Below are 22,519 nucleotides of genomic sequence, written 5' to 3'. Positions count from 1 at the left end.
TATTACGTAACGCTTTAACGAGGGCGGGGGGGGGGGGGGTTGAATATAGCAGCTTGTTATGCGTTGTGAATTTCGGATATAATAACTGAGAGGAACGTGTCAACATAGAGGAAAGGTTACGTTTTAGCGGTCCCTTAGTTTAAAAGTTTAAACTTACCTTCTGTATAGCAAAGCTTTTTAGCTTCCAAAATAAACCTGTATGGTGGAAAAATGTTGATTCCTTTTCCCAAATTCATGAATCGGTTTTCTAAATACTGTGCTTTTGTCAAACCACTCCGACAAAGATAAGCCAAACCTTCCTCTGGTGTATAAGGATCTACCGTTGGTTCTGCTGATGCTTGTGAAGATGTGCCTTGTGATGTTAGCGATTTTACCTTTTGCCCCACACTTCTACATCCCTGAGCTGCAATGCTCCACCCCGGTGCAAAACCTAGCTCTTCGGCAGTGTATTTATCACTGAGGTGTTTGGTTATCCTCATTTTAGTTCGATCACTAGCATTCTGAAAATCAGTTTTTGGGCGTCCTATGGAACTCGAATTTCTGTAATCTATCTTCACTAGTAGGTAATGATTTACTGAACCACACCGCATTTTCTTTCAGGAATCTATCCCTTATTCTATAAACTTTGTTCCAGCTGAATTTGAATTTACAAAAAAAAAAACAATTGCAATTGCAATTGTATTGAGACAACAGTAATGCTTTACAAACAAACCTTAAAATCAAAATTCGAAGCTTTTTTTCTAGGTCCTGAACATTAATTTTACCATGACTCACTTTACTTTCTACAAAATGCTCTAATTGAGGGAGTTTTTTACCAGTGGATAGCAAATCAAACAATTCTTTGTGTGGAATTTCCATTTTGTGGCACTACTAAAAACCGAACGAGCTAAAACACGAGTTGCTGAACACCTTTCAATAGTCCGTAACGATAAGCCGCACCAAGTTTAAAAACATTAAAAGATGTTATAAACGTCACTTCAGATTATAGCATTGCAATGCATTGTGTTTATAGCAACCAATTGTGCAAACAGTTACCAAGTATCAGTTAAATAAACGGTAGACATGCGCTTGCTGACCGTTATACCCACAACGTGGAATCATGCAAATCGGATGACGAATTTACTGTAACAAATTATATTTGCCCTGCAAACAAATCAAATTTCCAATTACGACAAGAAGCGCCAATTTTAAAATTGTTAAGAAAATTCGGTCAATCTAACTTTTGAATATTATAAAATTTTCTCATTCAATGAATTAATTTTGAACTTAATTCAAGATTACTTCTGATCCGCTCATTTCATTGACCATCGCGTCCCGAGAGTCAAAGAAATTCCGCCAATGCCCGAAGCTGCGGAAAATTTGTTGAAGAAAGTTGAATTTTCTTAGAACAATTAAACTATGTTAATTTTTAAAAAAATATGTATTGAAACAATAAAATGTTTCAGATCATTGTTAAATGAGAAGCTGAAGAATTCAAAATAATATCACGAGTAATGGGTGGCGTGTGTATTGGTATTGGTTGGGTTTCTGATAAAAAAGGATTAAAATTAAATAAAATTCTATGAAAAAAATCATGAAAAATTACGAATTTCAAAATTAAAAATCTCAAATTAAAAGAAAAACCTATCTCCAACTTTTTCAGCATATTTCAAGCTACATTTTGCAATAAATTTCAGATTTTTTGGATTGCACAAATCAGAGATATTGCAGCTCAAAAATGGTCAAATTTGAACACTTTTGTGCTCCTGACTTTTGCAGATGAATCAATAGCTTACTATAATCTTAAAGAAAAACGTGCGCATTATTATGCTGAACAATTGTTTAGAACACATCAACACTGTTCAACTTCACTAGAAAAAGTTATGGTCAAAAAACTGTTTTTTCGACACGCTCTAATATGTAAATCTTAAAAAATTATAAAATGAGAACGTTTCATCGTACGACTTCCATGTGTTCAGCAAAGTTAGTTGAAAAGTTAAAATCTACAACATTGTAGAACATATTTTTGCTCTATCTAGCTTTTGAAAGAAATTAGCATTACGAATTCCCAGGAGGATGACACGCCCTAATAAAATATTCTTTCAAAATACGGCCCTTATAATTATGAACAACTTTGCAGAAGACATCATATGTCTAAAACGTACATATTTTGCGTAATTAATTTTGCCACGATGAATGTTTGTTCTGGACCACTGTGCATTGCTATATCAAAAAAGAACCCATGTCTCCGAAGACCAAACAAGCATTTAAATCTTTGCAACGTAAATTAAAACTTTACAACAAATTCCCAGACGTTGATCGATTTAAATCCGAGCTGAAATGGGCAAGAAAAGAATTTGAAATAACTACGAATTCCTCAAATCATACAGAAAATGTGCGAGACAAAATATAGCAACATAAATCAAATCAAATGGACAGAAGCCCTACACAAATCAATCATGGAAGCAAGAATCAACTTGTTGGAGGAAATAGGATTAAAGATTAATCCACCATCGCGAACTACCACGGAAACTATAATAATGAGTTACAAAAACGGCATATCCCCAGGAACTGATGGTGTGAACTTAGAACTTTTAAAATACGCCCCTGATGAATACTTAGATGCTATTCACCATCTAATCTGTCTGATTTGGAAAGAGAATAGAGCCCCCGCAGGTTAGCTGAACACAGTCCAAATCCCTATTCCGAAAGTAGTGTCACCAAAAACTGTCGAAGACTTTCGTAGGATTACGTTGTGCAATGTGCATTGCTATCTATATGTTACAACAAATTGATAACCATTTGACGGAAATCCCTTCATATCAGCAGCTTTTCTGGCAAACCGGTCTGTTGAAGACCACATCTTTACTTCAAAAAGGGTTCTAGATGAGTACTGGAATCACGGAATACCACTGCCAGTCTTTTCGTTGGATATAAAACAAGCCTTTGATTCAGTGAACCAAGCTGCCCTGGTTGAAGCATTCATATTCTTTCGAATCCCGAAATATCTCATCAATCGCATTATCAATTTGGAGTTGAAAGAGAAGACACATATACGATGTGGTTCTCTGAACACGCAGACCATGGAAAAGGGGAAAGGAATCAAACAAGGTTGCCCCTAGTCGCCAAGACTGTTCAGAGTTGTGCTACACTTGTTGCTATGCCAGCTAAAAGAAGCATTTCCGGAGCAATCAATAGGACAAAACGAACAACTTACACCACCAATAATCTTGGCCTTTGCAGATAATATCCTTATAATCTGCAAGGACCTTGAAAAACTGGACAAAATCGTCACCACTCTAGGACCTTTACTCGAAAAAGTCGGGCTAGTCATCAGACATCAGAAATGTTAGTCAGAGATCCTTACTCAACCACAAACGCGGAGGAAGAGACTTTCAAAGTGGGTGAAATGAGTATCTTATCCAGCTCCAAAATGAAATACGTGGGAATCTACATCACTGCAACTCTCAGTAGGCCAGATCACATAAGGAAACGCTGCCTGCAAGGAATGCGAGTTAGTAAGATGCTCCTCCCCTTTATTAGAAATAAAAACCTCCGTGGGACTTAGTGAGGCGCATCTACACTACAGTGGTTATTCCGACAATAGTTTTTGGTCTTAACGCTATGGCTCTGACAGTTCGGAACCGGAAAAGCTTGAGGAATTATGAGCGGAAGATAGTGCAAGAGTGGCACAGAGCGTGCGGAGGTGTCAAGAAGTATACCACTAGAACCTTCCTAAATAATGAAACCATAAAAAAAGTAAAAATATATCGGATTCTTTACTGGAGGCACATCAAAAGAAGGAGAGAAAACCATCTCTTACAGGCCGCAATGAAACAAAAACTCTCAGGTCCAAAAAGGGCCTGTAGACCTTGCGACACCAGGTGAAGACCCCTGGAGAAGGAGATACTCTCTCTTGGAAAGTCTGGAAGACTGAGCCGCTGCTACATAACCGGGATGCTCTGCGGAAAGCGGCTTTCGAACAATATCTGGTTGCAGAGGCATCGTACAAATCGTAAAAAACTCTCTTATTTCCTACTTTAAAAAAGTTCGAAAATCCCAAATGAGGAAAACACACATCAGCCAAAAGTAAGTAGATACAAAGTATTTCTGTTTAAGGCCATGAAACAACAATCTTTAATCATACAAAATAAACTTGACAACGTACATATATGTACATATAAATGGCACATACAACATAATGAAACGGAATCTGTTAGAACTGATAAATAGTTCTAATAGATTCCTTAGTAACAATTATTAATTGAAGTTTCCTCGTTCCAATCTTTACTTCCAAGAGCAAGTATAGGCGCTATAACCTTAAAATCCGTAAAGCTTCAGGCCTAGACGTGTGTTTCCCCTCATCAAGGAGCATTTTTCTTAGCATGCTTCTAACGATTTTTTTTCCACTCGAAACGTATGGTACTGGTGGTGTCTCTGCGCTCTCTGCTCCAAATAATTAATAACATAAACCAATTATCTGTTGCTATCTTCCTGTGTAAAATTCTCGCGCCCTTAGGTATATTGCGCGTGCTACGTCTGATCGGCAAACTACAAACGGGAATCGGTTGAAAAAAAACCTCCTCTTTCATCATCAGTGTGACTGTAAATATCTTGTGCGCTATCATAATAAGATTCATCAACGTTACCCACGTGATGTTCTTCAATTGAATTTTCATCGTCAATCACGATAACTTCAGGCTCGACTTGAACATTCTCGTTACCCACGAGATGCTTCGTTACTTACGAAGTCTCAGACGCTTCAGAACAGTTTGTTAGAGGTTCGTATATGGATGCTAGCGTATTTTGGCTTGCGAAATTGTAGAATGAACAAGATCATTTCGATGATCTAGCAACTCTTACTCATCTAACACTACACTACGGCGTATCTCTACTGTTCCTCTACTTCTAGGGAAAACGCCTTCAAGTAGGCAACGAAATTCAATTTCTTGGCTAACATTGCGGCAAACATGGCGGCACTTTTTCGAATCAAATATTGGTGCACCTTTTAAACTTGAAAATGGATGAATTGAGATATATTTATTCAATCTTAACGGGTACAGCAAATACAAAAAATGACATTTTGTTTTAATATTCGGTTTTTCTTAAAGTTAACAGCATTCAAAATTTGAGCGTAAAACACGTGGTCTTGCGAGCCTTCTGCCCCAATTTTGATATGAATGTTTTAAGTTAAAATTTATGGGAAGTTAGTGAAATTCAACTTAATACTTATAGTGTTCCGGAAGTGCATACTAGTGGAAAATGATAAGCTGTAGTTTTATAACATTTCGCTAGCTGGTTGACCTTAGAACCTGATATGTTAAACATGAAAAACAACAAGTTTTACGCAGATTCGATTAATCCTTCTGTTTCTATGACGTACAGTCGTTTTAGTGAACTTTTCACCTAAGAAAGAGTAGAAAAGCTTGTTTTCCATATTAAAAATGGAGAAAGCCATCAGGGAGTCTTGTACAGTTTTCCCCTACGTATAAAAAGACAGCATTTTCCAATATATTTGATGGCTCCTACGAACAGCAAAGCTATAGGCGAGAAACGCCTGAAGTTATACTGTACAAGTTGAAATACTAAAAAAACGAAAACGTATGATATATTATTGGCAATGTTATAGTTTATTTATAAAAAAGACTTCAATTTCAAACACTTGATTTTTTATTATCATAAAACTTGAATTTCGGAAAAATTACTCTAGTTTCATTAAAGTTATACTGTATACCTCGTCAATCACGAAAAATGAAAATCATTCAAGGTTTACTCCCAGCAAAAATTTGACGAGCTGTTTTTATTTGCAACTTGAAAACAGCAGTAATTAATTACCGCCGGAAAGCTGTTAATGGTCTGCGAAACGGATTCATTATTCATCGTCACACATTTGCGTTTGACGTCCCGTACTACCCGAGCTCACAACTCTACTAGAAGATATGTATGCATGTTGATGGTAGTCTACCTTTGAACAATGAAATTAAACGATTGAAACGTTTCCATGTCAAATTTTCCGACACTTGTGTGTACCCAACCCAATGCACAGCCAAACAAACAGAAAAAACAATGCATCGGCTAAATAAACATTGATCCTCTCCGTGCTTCTGTCTGTTTACAGGCACAGGAACATTATGTACTATCTCTCAGTTGAGGAAACCAGATGGATACGCTCGGTATGAAAAGAGTCTATGTCCTCGAGCTTTGGGCATTGTTTCAGGTTGCAAGTAAAGATCTAGAGATACGGCAATTAGTTCGTTCGTTGCAAGATTGACTACGTCTTGGAATTTCATATTTAAATACAAAAATGTTATAACTTTTTATGTTTCATTTCATGTAGACAGGTGTTATGACGTTCTAATATGTTTTGTTTTTACTTGTAATGTCTTGTCTTGTCTTTTCATGGCCAGTGATCACATCAGATATTTGAGGAACACCGCGTCTTCTCATCTGTTATTTATCAGGTTTTACTGAATAGTTGAAAAATAATTATATTAATAAAACACTCGAACTAGCGTGGATGGATTGTAATTAAGTGTTGTTCAAATTTTCCATATGCATAGATTTAGTAAGACCAATTCGAGTGGAGCCAAATTAATACGCTTTGTGGGTAGGGTCCATCGATGAAACACGTATGTAGGTATTCTGAAGTTCGGGTTACACTGCATTCATTCATGGTAAAGAGGACTCCAGAGGTTGCACTATACATAAGTATGTATATGTATTTATTATTTCAAAATGGCACCGAATTTTACAAATGCTGCTGCAACTGGCCATAATTGCAGCCGAGATGTGGCAAGACCACGTTTCGCTCCGTTGCGGCATTCCAGGGGAAATTGAACATTTTGGAACCAACCAACATCGCCGACAAATAATTGTACACGAGTGTGTTTATTTATATGTATGTGCTTGTGTGTGTGAATATAAGTGCGGTGCTTTTTCGATTTTCAGTCAAAACTTCTGCCAAGGGCCCTTCTCCAGTTGATGATAGAGAGTAAACGGAAAGCTATTTCCCAACCCCTAGTAGCCAATATTCGCAAAGGACATCAACGCCAAACGTTCTAGTTCTTTTTTTTTCGATTGTTGTAACGCTGTTGAAAGTGGGAGAGTACCTACTATAGAGTTGGAGCACAGAATGGGCGCTTTTCGATTGTCGCATTTGTGGTACATTGGCCAAATTACGCTCTACGCTTTGGGGATCCAGGCCAGCTAGCAGTAGTGGATCAGAAACCGACGAGAACCGGTACCAGATAGACTGTGCGGGGGCACTTCCACCAATACTCACTAACATCGCATTACCGAACAGCAGATACTTTGTACTGTGGCAAATGTTCGATTCGGTTTCGTTATCATCTGCAAATTGGAAAGAAAATGTTTGCCACGTCTGCTATATAGTAACCGATAGGATAGAAAATGCTTCAAATGTGGCACCCCAGCATCCAATTGGGCTCCCGCAGAGAGCAGCACACCTACGCTTTTTTTGGCATCATCATCATGGAATTTAGTGCTGGTTCGAAGCGAAGGAGGGGGACAAATCAGCATTCGTCATGGTTTGGACTTTCGATTAGGTACGATTGGTTTGACTCGTGCGGTTGTTTGGGCGTTGATGCTGTATAACTTTCGCAAGTCGAATGAGCAAGAGAAACTTCGGTCTGTTCCGTTTTGATCAAGTATAAATTTGATCAACTTCTAGCGGAAACATTTGATACGCTGACGAGAGTTTTGATCGAAAATTAAACATTTTATGACCGAAATGTTCATTTGTGATTTACGCTTCCTGTGATGATCTCAATCAGAATTCTTCCACTTTGGTTTGAATTAAAGAAAGAGGTCATTTAAATCGTGATAAGTCAAATTAACTTAAGTCGAACAATCTCGAATTATCATTAAAAAAAATTCAAACTTTAGACCGGTTACATGACAGTTTCCGATGTTAAAAGCGCTTTGGTTTTTAAAAGTTTTATTTCCATAATATATCGCTCTTATAAGAATAACAAATGAATAATATTTGTATAATATAGGGTGTTCCATTATGTCTAAGCACGAATTTTGCTGAATCAGTTGGCGAAAATGAAAGAAGTACGCATTGCAGAGGACCGAATCAGAAGTATGGAGAGGAAGGCAGGTACGTGGACAAAAATATCTGAGCGGAATCCGGGTCCGGTGGTTAAAACTTTGGACCTGAAAGTAATGCGTGCTGACGCCAGTAAAAAGATTGCTCCAGCTCGGGATGAGTTCAAAAAGGTGAGATCTCTTCTCAGTACCTTTCGAAGGAGAGATGAGTCATGGTCATATTTTTATAACTTTCACACTGAGAATGCAATAAACGACTCTTCGAGCCACAGGGAAAAGGGATAAATTTCATAAAATTCGAATGGGCACCCTCCTGATGCTTAATTACTCGTGAAGCCTAGGATGGAACTTCTTTAAGTTTACAGGAGATCGAACGAATTCCTTAAACTCAAGACAGTGTTTTTTTTCTGGAACATGTTAGGTTAGACACATCTCTTGTCAAAAATTTTGTCTTTCCCTATAGGAATTACACCCTACTATTAACCATACTTAGTCGGCTCGCGTAGGGTGCGTCGCGTCGGCCGATTTTTTGTAATACTAATCGTTGTACCGAACTTCAGCAAACTTTTATTTTAGACACCCTGACTCATCGTGTGGACTGCTCTTACATACTCCAGCGTGTCAATTTATACGTATCCACGAGGACGCTCCGACAACGCCAGTTTCTCTGGATACCTTACCACCGTACTGCGTATGGCCGAAACCACCCAATCGACAAATGCTGTGAACGTTTCAATGTAGTGTACCATCTGTTTGATTTTAATGTATGTAAACGCAAATTTAAACTAGACATAAGTAGAATAACCTAGTTTTTAAGAAATTTGTCGGTATGGTAATTTCTCATCCAAAGACTAAGTAATAAATATTTCGATTTTAAATATTTCGGTTGTTGCATCACCACTTAGGTAATGTGGTAGATATGTCCTGACAAATAAATAATGTTGAACAATAAATTGAATGAAGTGTTAGAACAGCTTTTGAATAAATGAGTTTCTTCTACGAATCGTGTGTATATCTGAGTTGCATTACTGTTCAAATATAGATAAACTGATTTATGTTTATTTAGGTGTAAACATATTTAAAATTTCATTAAAAGATACTATACATGATTATAAAGATTGAAGCGTGTGTTTCTGATGAATGAGAAGGATGAACTTGAGTGACAAAAAAGGGATGAATGAATGGGAAAGAGAAAACTGACAAAGGAGATTTGTGAATGAATTTGTGTTCGAGATTCTGTAATCCAAATTTGAGGAAGAAGGTGCGTTTTCCTAAAGCGATTTGAAAAGGTGTGTGAAGTGTGATAAAATGCAGGATTTAAAAAGAAAAGTGATTTAATTGGTAAAGTTACCGGTAACTATGGGAGTTTTTGCTGGGCATCAGCCCATTAATGCGATGCTTCCATCGTAATCTTGAACATCTTTTATTACGGCTTCAGGCATGTCCGGCAAACTTCCGGAAAATTGATCAGGTTGAACGTCGTTATGAAACGCGCTCGCCACTCCAACGAACCGCTGATGAGCACCGACGAGGTCTTCCGTGCTGTCGTGGTCCAAGCTTTCGCTTTGATGAACTCCATCACACAGCAGATGTCAAAAACTAATTCAGTTATGAACCATTTCATACTAAACAGCTAAACAACTAAATAGAGTCCTACGAAAACCTACTAAATTTAACGATAACGTCGATCAACTGATTCTGTTACCAAATCATACGTCATAGTGCCAAATCATCCTCATCGGCCGATTTAATATGGCACCAGCTCGATTAATCGGTAAACTAAATAGGGTTATTGATTTGTAGCCAGAATAAATCGGCACCCACTAAATATGTGAAGTGCGAAATTTATCATCTGTCAAATTTCCTATCGAGCTCTCGTATAAGAAAAACAACAAAGTTTTTGTCATTTTTCACCAGCACCGTTTGTTGTTGAAAGGTTCGGTGACCTATATTCGAGCAAGTTTTTTTTTATTCGTTTGGTACCCGCATCGCTACTTTCCGCAAAACTGACCGATATGTCATATCTGTCATATTTGAAATATACGCACGAAGCTGTTCCATTTTTATAAAATGCTTTAACATTTCTCCTCTAATTTACGTTATTTTTACAAATATTCAAACAATGTGTGCGACAAAATAAGCGTTCATTGAAATTTCGAAAATTAGACTAGATAAAACAGTAGGGGAGAGTGGGAATACTTGATCCCCTTTTCTTATTTTCACCATATCTTTTTGAAAAAAATTAGCAGCTCGCACCTTTTTACATTTTATGACAGCGTGTAACTTCAAGTTTCTATGCTCCAGAAATAAGAACGATACTTCAACCCGTAGATGAACTAGAAGCATTTTCGTGGAAGTAAACAAATTGCGATATTTTTGAAGTTAAGGGAAACTTGATTCTTTATTCAGAAAACCCTAATCCTTGGGAAAAAAAATCAAACAGAACCCCAAGATAGATTGTCAATTGACAATTTTGGTCATGTTTGTTCTCATTTCACAATTTATAACTGACAGAAGAAGAAAATTCTATAACTTTGTTTCAACGCTAATAACATTGCATACTTAAAGGCGCTATTAAGAGAAAATTAATTATATTGGCCCTTTTCTTCAGGCAATTGTTGGATAAATATTAGTTATTAGATAAATATTTGTAATCTCGTAATCAGCAATGATCACGAATAATTTAGAAGAAGAATTCACCGTTTTTATCTCTAGGGATCAATTGAACCCATAATCAACATCTTAGAAAACTTTTTCTGAAAAAGTTGAAAGTTTTCCATTGCTTTGAAAATATGCTCAAACGATTGATATATTGGAACAAATATTGTGGTCATAATTATTCCATGTAAGGAAAATTTTAAAGTGATGAAAAAAGATCTTGAAGTCACATTTCGTGAAATTTTTCAAACAAAGTTCAATTACTCAAACCATTATTTTGTTGAAATTTTTTAAGCTTTAAGCATTGTTGTTTTGCTTCATTTTTCTAGAACATTTGATCTTTGTAGGACATTCCAGTTTCGAGATATAGATAACCAATCTAGTATCCCCGAGGAATCAAGTATCCTCACCCTCCCCTACAGTGAAATCAAAAATAACAATTTTCATAATTTTTACAAGCCAGTTTTAGCCCAACAAACCGATTTTTTTTTAAATTTTGTATGAGACTAGTTGAATTGTTCGTTGTAAAGCAACAAAAATAGTCAGCTAAACAGCCATATTTTTAAGTGTTGGTCATGTTTTTTTTTATTTAAACGAACACACACATAAAGGATTTCAGTGAAACTTCCTGTTTCTTTGAAGAGATTAAATTATAATTTAATACTAAAGCATACCTACATCTTTTAAGGATATGATGGCTAGCGTCTTAAAAATGCTAAAACCACCAGTCCACAGAAAGAGTACTATGTATGTCGTGACCGAGATTCGATCTCATGACATCTGGCTTAGAAGACTTGAACGCTATCCTCTAGGCCACGCTATGTTTCCTGCTGCTTGGGCTTTCATAGAATCTATGAACTAAAACACTTTTTGGTCGCATGCAGACTGAGTTAGAGGGCTTCGTACGCGTCTGTTCTCCATTTCAGGGGCGGCGTGCGGAGTGCAACAACGTCCTGGTGGTGTTCGGGACCCAAAACAGCAACATCTCGACGGTCCCCGGCGAGATAGTTGGGTTAGCTGCGGGCCTTGCGAGCCCGTGACTCCAAAATAAAAAGCAACGAACAACAAATTTCGGATGGAAATCGGCAAAGACCCACGCGACGAAAAGGGACTAGCGATTGTAAACTTGGAACATGGAACTGCCGATCTCTGAATTTTGTGAGCAGAACCCACGTGCTCTCCAACGAATTGAAGAGCCTAAAATTCCACATCGTAGCGCTGCAGGAGGTATGCTGGAAGGGCTCCACGGTACGAACATACCCAGATGATCGTGCCATCTACCAGAGCTGCGGCAACACACACGAGCTTGGAACAGTTTTTATAGTGATGGGAAAGATGCAAAAGCGCGTGATCGGGTGGTGGCCGATCAACTCACGAATGTGCCGGTTGAGAATCAAGGGCCGGTTCTTCAACATCAGCAACATCAACGTGCACAGCCCTCACCTCGGAAGTACCGGTGACGACAAAGAAGAATTTTACGCGCAGCTGGAGCGTGAATACGACCGTTGCCCAAAACATGATATCAAGATCGTCATCTGGGATTTCAATGCTCAGGTCGGCCAGGAGGAGGAATTCAAACCAACAATCGGAAGGTTCAGTGCGCACCAGCTGACCAACGAAAACGGCCTCAGACTTATAGATTTCACCGCCACCAAACGAATGGCCGTACGTAGTACCTTTTTCCAGCACCGCATCCCACACAAGTACACCTGGAGTTCACCGTACCAAACGCAATCACAGATCGACCACGTTTAGATCGACAGCCGGCACTTCTCGGACATCATCGACGTCAGATCCTGTCGAGTCGCCAACATCGAGTCAGACCATTATCTGGTGATGGTGAAGATGCGCCCAAAACTCTCCGTAGTGAACAACACACGGATGCGGATTTCGGGTGAATTGTCGAGATCATTCGAATCGCGCAGGGGGCTTCGACAAGGTCTATCCTGCATGATGTTCAACGTGGCGCTAGAAGGTGTTATTCGACGAGCGGTGGGCGAAATTCGAGGCACGATTTTCAACAGATCCAGTCAACTTATTTGATTTGCCGATGACATTGATAAAGTCGGCAGATCATCTGCGGCGGTGGAGGAGATCTACCGCAAACAGAAACGCGAAGCAGGAAGGATTGCGTTGATGATTAATACGTCCAAGACGAAGTACATGTACCTGTGGATCCGAGACCGACCGAACCCGCTTGTCCAGTAATAATAAGGTCAGGATCGACGGCGACGAGCTAGAGATAGTCGAAGACATTGTCTATCTTGGTTCACTGGTGACCGCAGACAATAACACCAGCCCTCGCTCGAAGTGTAACCTGTATATGACGCTCATTAGACCGGCTGTTCTCTACGGGCACGAGTCATGGATATTGCTTTAGGAGGACCTGCGTACACTCGGAGTATTTTAGCAACGAGGGTTAATAATCATCTTTGGCGGCGTGCTGGAGAACGGAAAGTGGAGGCCACGAGCTCGCATAACTCTGCGGCGAACCCAGTATCTAAAAAGTGGTGAAGGCTGGCCGGATACGCTGAGCAGGTCATGTTGCGAGAATGCCGGATGACTGTCCTGCAAAACAGGAGTTCGCTACGAATCCGGTAGGAACAAAACGAGCGAAGTGGTTAGACCAAGTGGAGCGTGATCTGGCGAATGTGGGGTGTCCGAGAAATTGGAGAACTGTTGTCATGGACCGAGTGAGTTTTAGGAATTATGTTCGTCAAGTTATGTCGTGAGAACGAATACTACGAAAATAAAATAATAGTCTCAACAGCATTTTTTTTTATTGAAGAAGTAACATTTTCGATAAAACTTGTTATTCAAAATGATTTGAACACTAAAGATGTCTATATCACATTTTTGAGAGCTAACTTAAGAATTTATAAAGAGGCCTAGATCAGGACCAGACAGAAAGCGAAGATAGAGAGAATCTCGGTTAGCAACTTGCTGAAGGGATTTTAATTCAAATAACTTTCAAAGATCAAAAGCCAAAACATATTTTTTCTACACTCTAAGCACGTGAGCATTCATGATTGTCGAGAGCTGCAACTAAAAAAAAGTGTTGAAATCGAATAATGCGATGTTCAACCCGGCAATCGACAGTGTTTATTCCAGCAATTGTTTTTATTCAATGGTATTGCAATAAAAATGCATACCTTGTTTTGGCACTCGTTTACGATCACAACCAATTTCGATTATTAGCACTTGTTTTAATTGAAACCTTGCTAACAACTGCCTTGGGACCACATATAAGCCCTAAACTGAAGCTATGAAGGTAATTTATTCATACTGCAAACTTTGTCGACTATACAATACACCTGTGTCATACAGGGACCATGTTTGATCGTTCATCCACTTGTTTTTTTATAGTCAGTTGGGGAAATGGCAAGCCATCCGAGTAGATTGGATTGTAGTAGGGCTGGTCCGATACAAATTGATATTTATGCAAAACACAGCAGCAGCAACAGAAACACCCCAGAAAATTTGGGCGGAGTGAAAAGAAAAATAATCCCTAAACTGGTAGCCAGCTTAAGGAAGAGTGATTTTCAAATACAACGTTCATTTATCAGTCTGAGAAAAGAAACAAAAGAAATGTCAACGTACGTATATGAATATTAATTCTTTCTGTGTTCCTTAAATGGTTTCCGAATGATTACGGAGTATTAATTTAATGCAATGGATTTATCCCTGCTTAAAACTTAGTGGAATATTTAACACCCACCAATTGCGTAGACTGAAGTCTACCGGAGTCTAAATCTTCGATACGTCTGTAAGTTTTTTTTATAGATTGTCTAGTCTGATGTACATAGGAGAATAACCATATAATTGTAGGCGAATTAATTGTATAAACAAAGGCGCGAATTATCCACTTGATTGATTGGCTATGAGAAAAAAAAATCGGTTTTAAAACGACACACATTTCGACAAATTAAAATTCAAAAAATCTTATGAAATTTGTCAAGTCATCCAACTCTTTCATAAAAAAATCCCATTACTTCCTTTTCCAGCCTTTGCAGCAAACTTCACACCAGTGCGAGACCACCGATATAAGCTCTGTGTCTGTGTCGCCCGTGAAAGGATTGTCTGGTGATATATCGCTACAATGAACTGCTCTCAGCCAATCAGACAGATAAGGTCGCAAAAGCTTGTTTCGTTAGCCCCACGCTAGGGTGCACACTGATGTCAGGAAAGTGTTTTTCCCTGCTCTCTCATCCGAGATGACGATTTATCAAGATTTTATCAGCAAATAACCGTTCCGCTAAACGGCAGCCTCTTATTTTTCTTCCGCTTAGTTAATTCCGCAATAGGAATTGGGGGTAAAGGGAGTGTCCTCGCCTCGCAACCCAAAACCGGAGCCAGAGCAGATGGGTAAAAGCAACCCAAAACGTGATCCATCTCGGGCTGCCTCGTAGTCGTAAGGACGAAAGCACTGACGGACGCAGATCAAATTAATTTATCAAATCGATCGGTTGACAAATTACCTGTTTTTTCGGAAGCGCGCACCCGCACACGTTGAATAGAAGCTGAGTGCTGCTTGTTGATGGGATGAATTCAGGAACGAAGAAATTCCTGCAGTGAGAGAAAAGAAACAGAAGTTTTAATGAAATGATTTGTTTTTTTTTCTGCATTGGCGGTTCAATCCAAAGCAAGATAAAGATTTCGCTGGGTACATTTCTTCTGTCAAAATGATTGATGGTAAGGATTTGCCGGTAGTTCAGTAGGACATACTTTCTGTTTTAAGGTTGTATGAACTCACACCATTTTTAAAGATATTTCAATAAAGCAGAGAAAATTTCTATCAATACTGAACACCGAAAGTATTTGTTTTCACGGCATTTATTATTATTAATCGGGTAAAACCGGAAATTTTAATTAAATAGTTGTGCATATAAGAAAATTTAAAAATATATCTGGTTGTCTGTTCATTGTGGTAAACCACGTGATGTCTCATACCAGTTATTGGAAAGTTAAATCCGGGTTAAATCCGTACCACTTCCAGAGTAGGGCATATCAAAAACAAATGAAAATTTCCCTTCAAACTTTTCCCGAAGCCCTCCCATTTTTCTCATTTTTTTTCTCTCTAAACTATAGGGGAGAGTGGGTATACTTTATCCCCTTTTCTTATTTTCACCATATCTTTTTGGAATACTTTAGCAACTCGCCGTCTTTGACATTTTCTGACAGCTTGTAACTTCAAGTTTCTATGCTCCAAAAATTAGAACGATACTTGAACTCGTTGATGAACTAGAAGCATTTTCGTGGGAGTAAAAAAATTGCGATTTTTCTGAAGTTAGGGGAGACTTGATCCCCTATTGAGGGAGACTTGATCTTTTATTCAGGAAGCCCTAATCCTTGTATAAAAATCAAACAAAACCCCAAGATAGAATTTTAATTGACTATTTCGGTCATGTTTGTTCTCATTTTACAATTTATAGCAGACATAAGAAGAGAATTCTATAACTTTGTCTCAACGCTAATAACATTGCATACTTAAAGGCGCTATTTTTTATAATTAAGAGAAAATTAATTATTTTTGCTCTTTTCTTCAGACAATTGTTTGATAAATATTAGCTATTGGATGAATATTAGTAATTTCGTAATCAGCAATCATAACGATCAATTCAGAAGAAGAATATGCCGTTTAGAAGGGGGATCAATTGTACCCAACTCTAGGGGATCAATTGTACCCATAATCAACATTTTAGAAAACTTTTTCTGAAAAAAGTTGTGAGTTTTCCATTGCTTTGAAAATATGGCATTATGAAGTCCATTTTACGCTCGAACGATTGATACATTGGAACAAATATTTTTTTTCATAATTTTCCCATGCCAGGAACATTTTTAAGTGATAAAAAAAGATCTTCAAGTTACATTTAGTGAAATTTTTCAAACATAGTTCAATTACTCAAACAATTATTTTGTTAAAATTTTTTAACTACAAACATTGTTATTCTGCTCATTTTCGCACATTTTTCTAGAACATTTGATCTTTGTAAGACATTCCAGTTTCGAGATATAGCTAAGGAATCAAGTATCCCCAGGGATCAAGTATCCTCATTCTCCCCTACCATTTGAAAGGGGTTCTTGCCATTTTCCTAGACAGGTTTACTCTTTTTGGGCCCACTATTTAAAAAAAATATCTCAAAATGGCAACAAAAAAAAATTAAAACTTTACATATACTAAACCAATGAAAAAAAAAATACTTTTCACATGAAACAACCCGTTTGCTACTAGATGCTTTGATTTTAGAGTATCCATCCCGGGAATTCCCGAATCCAACAAAAAGAGCTTTATTTCAAAAGCTTACACGACCTAAGTTGGAAATATAGCAAGGTTCAGAGCGGAAAATTATTGTTAGACTTTGATAGTTTTTGAAACATGGTTAAAAATTGAATTTAGAAAATAAAATTTTTGTCTGAGAACTCGTTGTTTAAAGTCAAAAACGACAATGAATCTGTACTAAAGAAGCGACACTATTTTAAACTTATGGGTTAATTTTACGAAATTGGAAAGATAATCTGAAGTTTAGCAAACCAATTTCTATCAATAGTGAAAAATCATCCTCAATCTTCTCAATGTTTTGCATAATAATTCCGTCAATTATGTTGGTCATAGCACTCTTAGAGCAAGTTCACTGGTGTTGGGAAAAAGTGGTAGAAATGTTGACACTTACGGCACATTTTGAAAATTTTGCCATGTAAAAACATTTTCAAGATCTGTTGCCTTCTAGTTTGTTTACAACACGTGTTATATTTTCGCATGCTGTGATGCAAAAATTGCAATATTTCTAGAAACAGTGTTGTAAAAAAATACAACGCCCCAAGATCTTGAAAACATTTTGGCATTGTAAAATTTGCAAAATGTCAAAATTTCTATCACTTTTTCCCAACACCAGTGAACTTGCTCTTACACTCTATTGATTGAATTTATATTACATTGAAAATTAATTATATGCACTCTCGAGAGGTTCTTGTGCGGCCCGCGAAGATTTTTTCATTTCCTTTTCGACTTTTTTCCTCGATGGAAAATACTACTGAAAATACTAGTCCATACTAAACCCTAAAAAAAATTTAATGCGAGTAACTTGATAAAATATGCATTTGACTCACAATTATCCAAATGGCTAACTTTGTTTTTCAAGCGTTTTGAGCATTTTTTGTTTTCTTTTAGAAAAAAAGTGTAATATTATTAATTTCTAAAAAAATATACGTTTTTCAATCCAGATTTCACTTTTTCCTATTATTCAATTAGCACTTTAAAACACACAATACACGAAACCGAGACAGCAGAACAATTTCAAAATTGGAAGGGTAGAGATGATCATCACTGGCATTTCTAAGTGCGTTGCTCAAATACTGCAAAAAAAACATTAACAAAATAATTATTTTTGTTCTTGAATGAAATGAGTTCTTATCAACATAATCGACATGACTTTACATGAGTTCTCGACAAAAGAAATACCTGTGATTTGACTGAAAAATTCTGGGACGACTATTTTCAGAAATCTCATAGATGAATCATGTCAGACATACTAAATTGAGTAACTTTACTTTAAAATAAGTAATCCACATTATCAAAGTTAGATTAAAATCCTATCCCTATGGTAACTTAATTAAATTAAGAAAATCCATTAAATCTATAGTAAAAGTACAATATAAAATGTAATTTGCGACGAAATATTTTTAAAAATCTTTAATATTATGATTTGTTCTTAATCTGTACCTATAATTTGTAATTCTGCAAAATAATGATTTTTTCTGTGATATAAACAACATTTCTGAACATCTCAATGCAATGAACTTATACGAAACTTCAAATTAAAAAACAACTTTTTCACCGTTTGCTAGAAAAGAAATTCGTTTTTAATAAAACAAAACAACTTGAGAAACGTCTAATCTCAACCGAAGTTTTAAGTAAAAAAAAACAAGGTTTTCACAAACAAAATTTAATTATGGAAAAAAATAAAATGGCTTTCGAAAGTCAGTAGTCAGAGTCAATAAATTTTGATAAATATTAAAATCCTAACGCTTTAAAGAGAGAGATTTCCAAAAAAAAGAGTTTTTCTTGCTGTAACTTATCACTGTGGTATAGCTCCAGAAGACTTAGAAGTAATTTTTTTTAGAAAACGCTTCAAATTTGTAATGAACAATACAAAAACCTCGAAAAATTTTCATCTTTGATAAAAAAAAACGGATCAAATGATGACTTATTTTGGAAGAACAAATTATTCAATCTAATATATAAAGATGAGTTGGGCTATATATGTTTGTATATATATATATGCACCTTATACAAATCCACACCGCTTAACCGATCAGCTTGAAATTTGGTACAATGATGTAAACAGACATGAGAAAGGTCGATGTAATAGTTTTGAGCCCCTCCCACCTAAGCAAAGGGACCCTCCCATACAACTTTCGTTTTTATTCCCACGAATCAAAGTGATGGCACCATTTTGTCAACCGATTTTCGTTTCCTTTGGCGGGGTTATTTTCACCATCACCATGGGCCGGGCATAAGAAGCAACCATCCAGAGTTCACGTGTACTGGATAGCAAATCAAAGCTTGCTCAGCATTAAAAATTCGAGCGGAGAAAAATTGGCGGGTGTTTTTTCCTTCTACTATTCAAAGCACGTGGTACCGGTGCGAGGAATTTGATTGCAATAATGAGCCTTCATTAAGGATAAAAAAAACTATTCGCCTTATAGAAATAAGTGGTTAAAAATCGACTAGAATATGCAGTGTGTAAAGTATGGATACATTAATTCATGTTCATTATGAATTGACTTATCCAGTTGAATAACTATTTGGACTGAAAACTAAATTTCTAGCTTTTTGGAACCAACCATTTTCAAATTTTTGAAACTCCTCACAGGGAAAAAAAATTAATAAAACTGAGGGTTGTAAGTTCAAGGCTGCGATCTAAAAACTTTGATTGCCGTGTAGGAATTTAATTTACAATAGGAATTAATCAATTAAACGTTCATTTTATGCAAAAAGTTAAAACCAAATTAAACGCACGAGAATGTTGGCAATTTAATCTGAATTTCTCAATTTCATTTGTCAATTTTTAAATTTTAAGTTATTATTGATCATCGATGTGTTCGATTCTACCATCCAATTATAAGAAAACTAAAAAAACACATTGAAAACATGCAGAGGAAGTCTTTTATAAGGTTTCAGCGGAAGTCTATTTAGAAATAAAACTTAAATAGGTTTCCATTCAACGGGGAGAACTTGAAAAGAGGTCGTTTACATTTGTTTACAAGCTTAATACTTTGGATTTTCACTAGATAACACATAGAAAAGATTAAAAAAATTTTTTATCATTTGATGATAATAAAAAGGGTAATGCAATTCAAGCTTCCTAATTTGGTGGATGGAAAATAAGGTTGCCAGAATTTTTTCCGAACGTATCGAAACCGGACATATCCAGCCAATTTTATCGAAAAACCTGGCAAAATCCAGCATTTGATTTCAAAATGTTCAAATATCCAGGCAAACTTGGTCAAACCGCGGAATTATTCAGTTAAAATAACGAGAAATATACTTGCAATACTTTTTTTTCAACAAACCACATCAGCAGATTTTAAATTGTATATCAAGCTTCCAAACACAAGCTATGAATATTTTTAAAACTTGCCATTTAAAACTTCTATTTGAACGTAAAAATGAAAAATTTTAATAATTATATCTCAGTTTAAGTTACGATTTAAAAATATTGTGAATAAATCCTGGCAAAATCCGGGCTTTTTGCAACAAAATCCGGGACCAGATAAATCCGGGCAACCTGGAAACCTTAGATTGAAATGTTTTTTTGTGATAGAAAGGATAAGCATTCAAGGGAAATTAGTTCAAATTTCCATTAGCAAACCTAAAAACTATTAGTTCAATAATATGAAAACGATAATTTTTTTCTAATAATCCCAATTAAAACTTTAAGAAGACTAACAAAACTCACATAGCTTACATGGCCAAACATGGTCCAATTGGTTATGATGATGAACAAAAAGCTTACAAAATTTCAAAAAGTCAAATGACTCATTTTGATTTATGTTTTATGTGAACCCGAGCAAGGCCGGGTAAAATCAGCTAGTTATTTTTATAAAAACTTACTAAGACTAAGTTATGTACCTGTTCCATTTCGGATGGTATTGTCCGTTTTGTGATTAAGAAATTGTGTAGAATTTCGCTTTAATGAATGTATGTTAGACTGCCCCAAATTTGTATGGGAAATTTAAAACCTGTGAAATGTTATACGCTGCAGGCTAAAATTGATCCTGGGCCTAGTACAAGATCTCATGCCAAATTTGGACCAGATCAATAACTTTTGTCTCCTTCGACCGATTTCTTTAAAAAAACAGGGGTGGAATTATGAATCCTATTCGATTCGAGTTACCCGTTTCGAGTTGAACTCGAATCGAATTAGCATCAGTATTACGAATCTCGTTCGAGTTCTAAATTTTCAAGTACTAGATTTCGAGTAAATCGGGTAGTAGATCATCTCGAAATGTTTCATTCGAATCGAGATCGGTAATGCCAAAGTTGGTCGAATCGAACGAAACTCGATTGTTTCGAGTTCCATAATCCCGCCCCAGGTTTTCTTAAAGCCTAAATTATGACAAATATTTCATCCGAAGATAGCATTTCAATTAAAGTTAATATAAAAAAGTTATTAAGCTCCAAAAATTGGCTAACTTTTTTAAGGGTGATATTCATCACTGTTTTAATGAGGCGACTAAATGTCCGACCAGAACACTCAATGTGAAATGCATGCCGTTTCGTCAAATAAGGATCGATTTTCAACATTGTTGTTGCGCTCGATTGCAATTTTTAATGTTTTTCTGATATTTGAGTTTGGATGATATTCACTTGATAGTTCGGAAAAAAGTAGGGGCGGAAAAATGCTTGATAATTTAAAAAAAATTGCATAACCACAGGGGCTTAGAAACATGACTGAATGATTTGTGTTGCCAAAAAAACCCGTTTTTCATCAATAACTTTGGTTCCCATCGACCGATTTCTTTCAAAAACGGTTTTTTTAAAAGCCTAAATTATGAAAAATATTTCATCCGAAGACTGCAAAACTTGTTTTTCATGTTCCTCTCGAACAAAATATCTCAAAATCCCATACAAACTTCAGGCTCGTTGAGCGACCCCTTCCCGTGGTCCGATCTGGCCCAAATTTGGCATGAGATCTTGTACTAGGCCCAGGATCAATTTTAGCCTGCAGCGTATAACTTTTTCAAAAGTCAGGTCATTTGGGGCAGTCTAATGTATGTATTCTTGTTTCATTTCCTTTTCTACATTTTCATATGTGATGAAAGAAATTAGAGAAACATGAACTATCAAAGAACGAAAGAACATAAGCCGTAAATATCATGAAAATTTCGAAAAAGATACAACGGCTCACCGACAGGACTCGAACCTGCAATCTCCGCTTCGGTACAACGGCGCGTTAGCCAATTCCACCACGGTGAACGTGATGGAACCGGCGAACACGAGCAATCGAGCTCTGCCGATCAACTGCTGGACCTTCTATCGAAAACACCATGTATATCCCGCATGTGATCTTTCCCTCTATTGATCTCTCTTGTTTCTCTAACCCCACCCATCGACTCGGGATTTTAGCCGAGCGAGCACATGGAACCATGTGCTCGCTCGGCTAAAATCCCGAGTGGATGGGTGGGGTTAGAGAAACAAGCGAGATCAATAGAGGGAAAGATCACATGCGGGATATACATGGTGTTTTCGATAGAAGGTCCAGCAGTTGATCGGCAGAGCTCGATTGCTCGTGTTCGCCGGTTCCATCAC

The 22,519-nt window shown here is 36.9% G+C and overlaps 1 protein-coding gene across 1 annotated transcript in view; it reads right to left on the bottom strand.

Moving 5' to 3' along the window:
- LOC129749181 (TWiK family of potassium channels protein 7) overlaps window positions 1-22,519 on the bottom strand; it is a 613,556-nt gene that overhangs the window by 456,081 nt on the left and 134,956 nt on the right. Inside the window, exon 2 of the mRNA XM_055744106.1 lies at window positions 15,186-15,273. The gene's annotated coding sequence lies outside the window, so the exon portion shown is untranslated. The remainder of the gene's footprint in view (window positions 1-15,185; window positions 15,274-22,519) is intronic.

Source organism: Uranotaenia lowii, chromosome 2 (genome assembly GCF_029784155.1).
Source record: "Uranotaenia lowii strain MFRU-FL chromosome 2, ASM2978415v1, whole genome shotgun sequence".
Taxonomy (NCBI): Eukaryota; Metazoa; Arthropoda; class Insecta; order Diptera; family Culicidae; genus Uranotaenia; species Uranotaenia lowii.
This window is presented reverse-complemented; position numbering and strand designations above follow the sequence as displayed.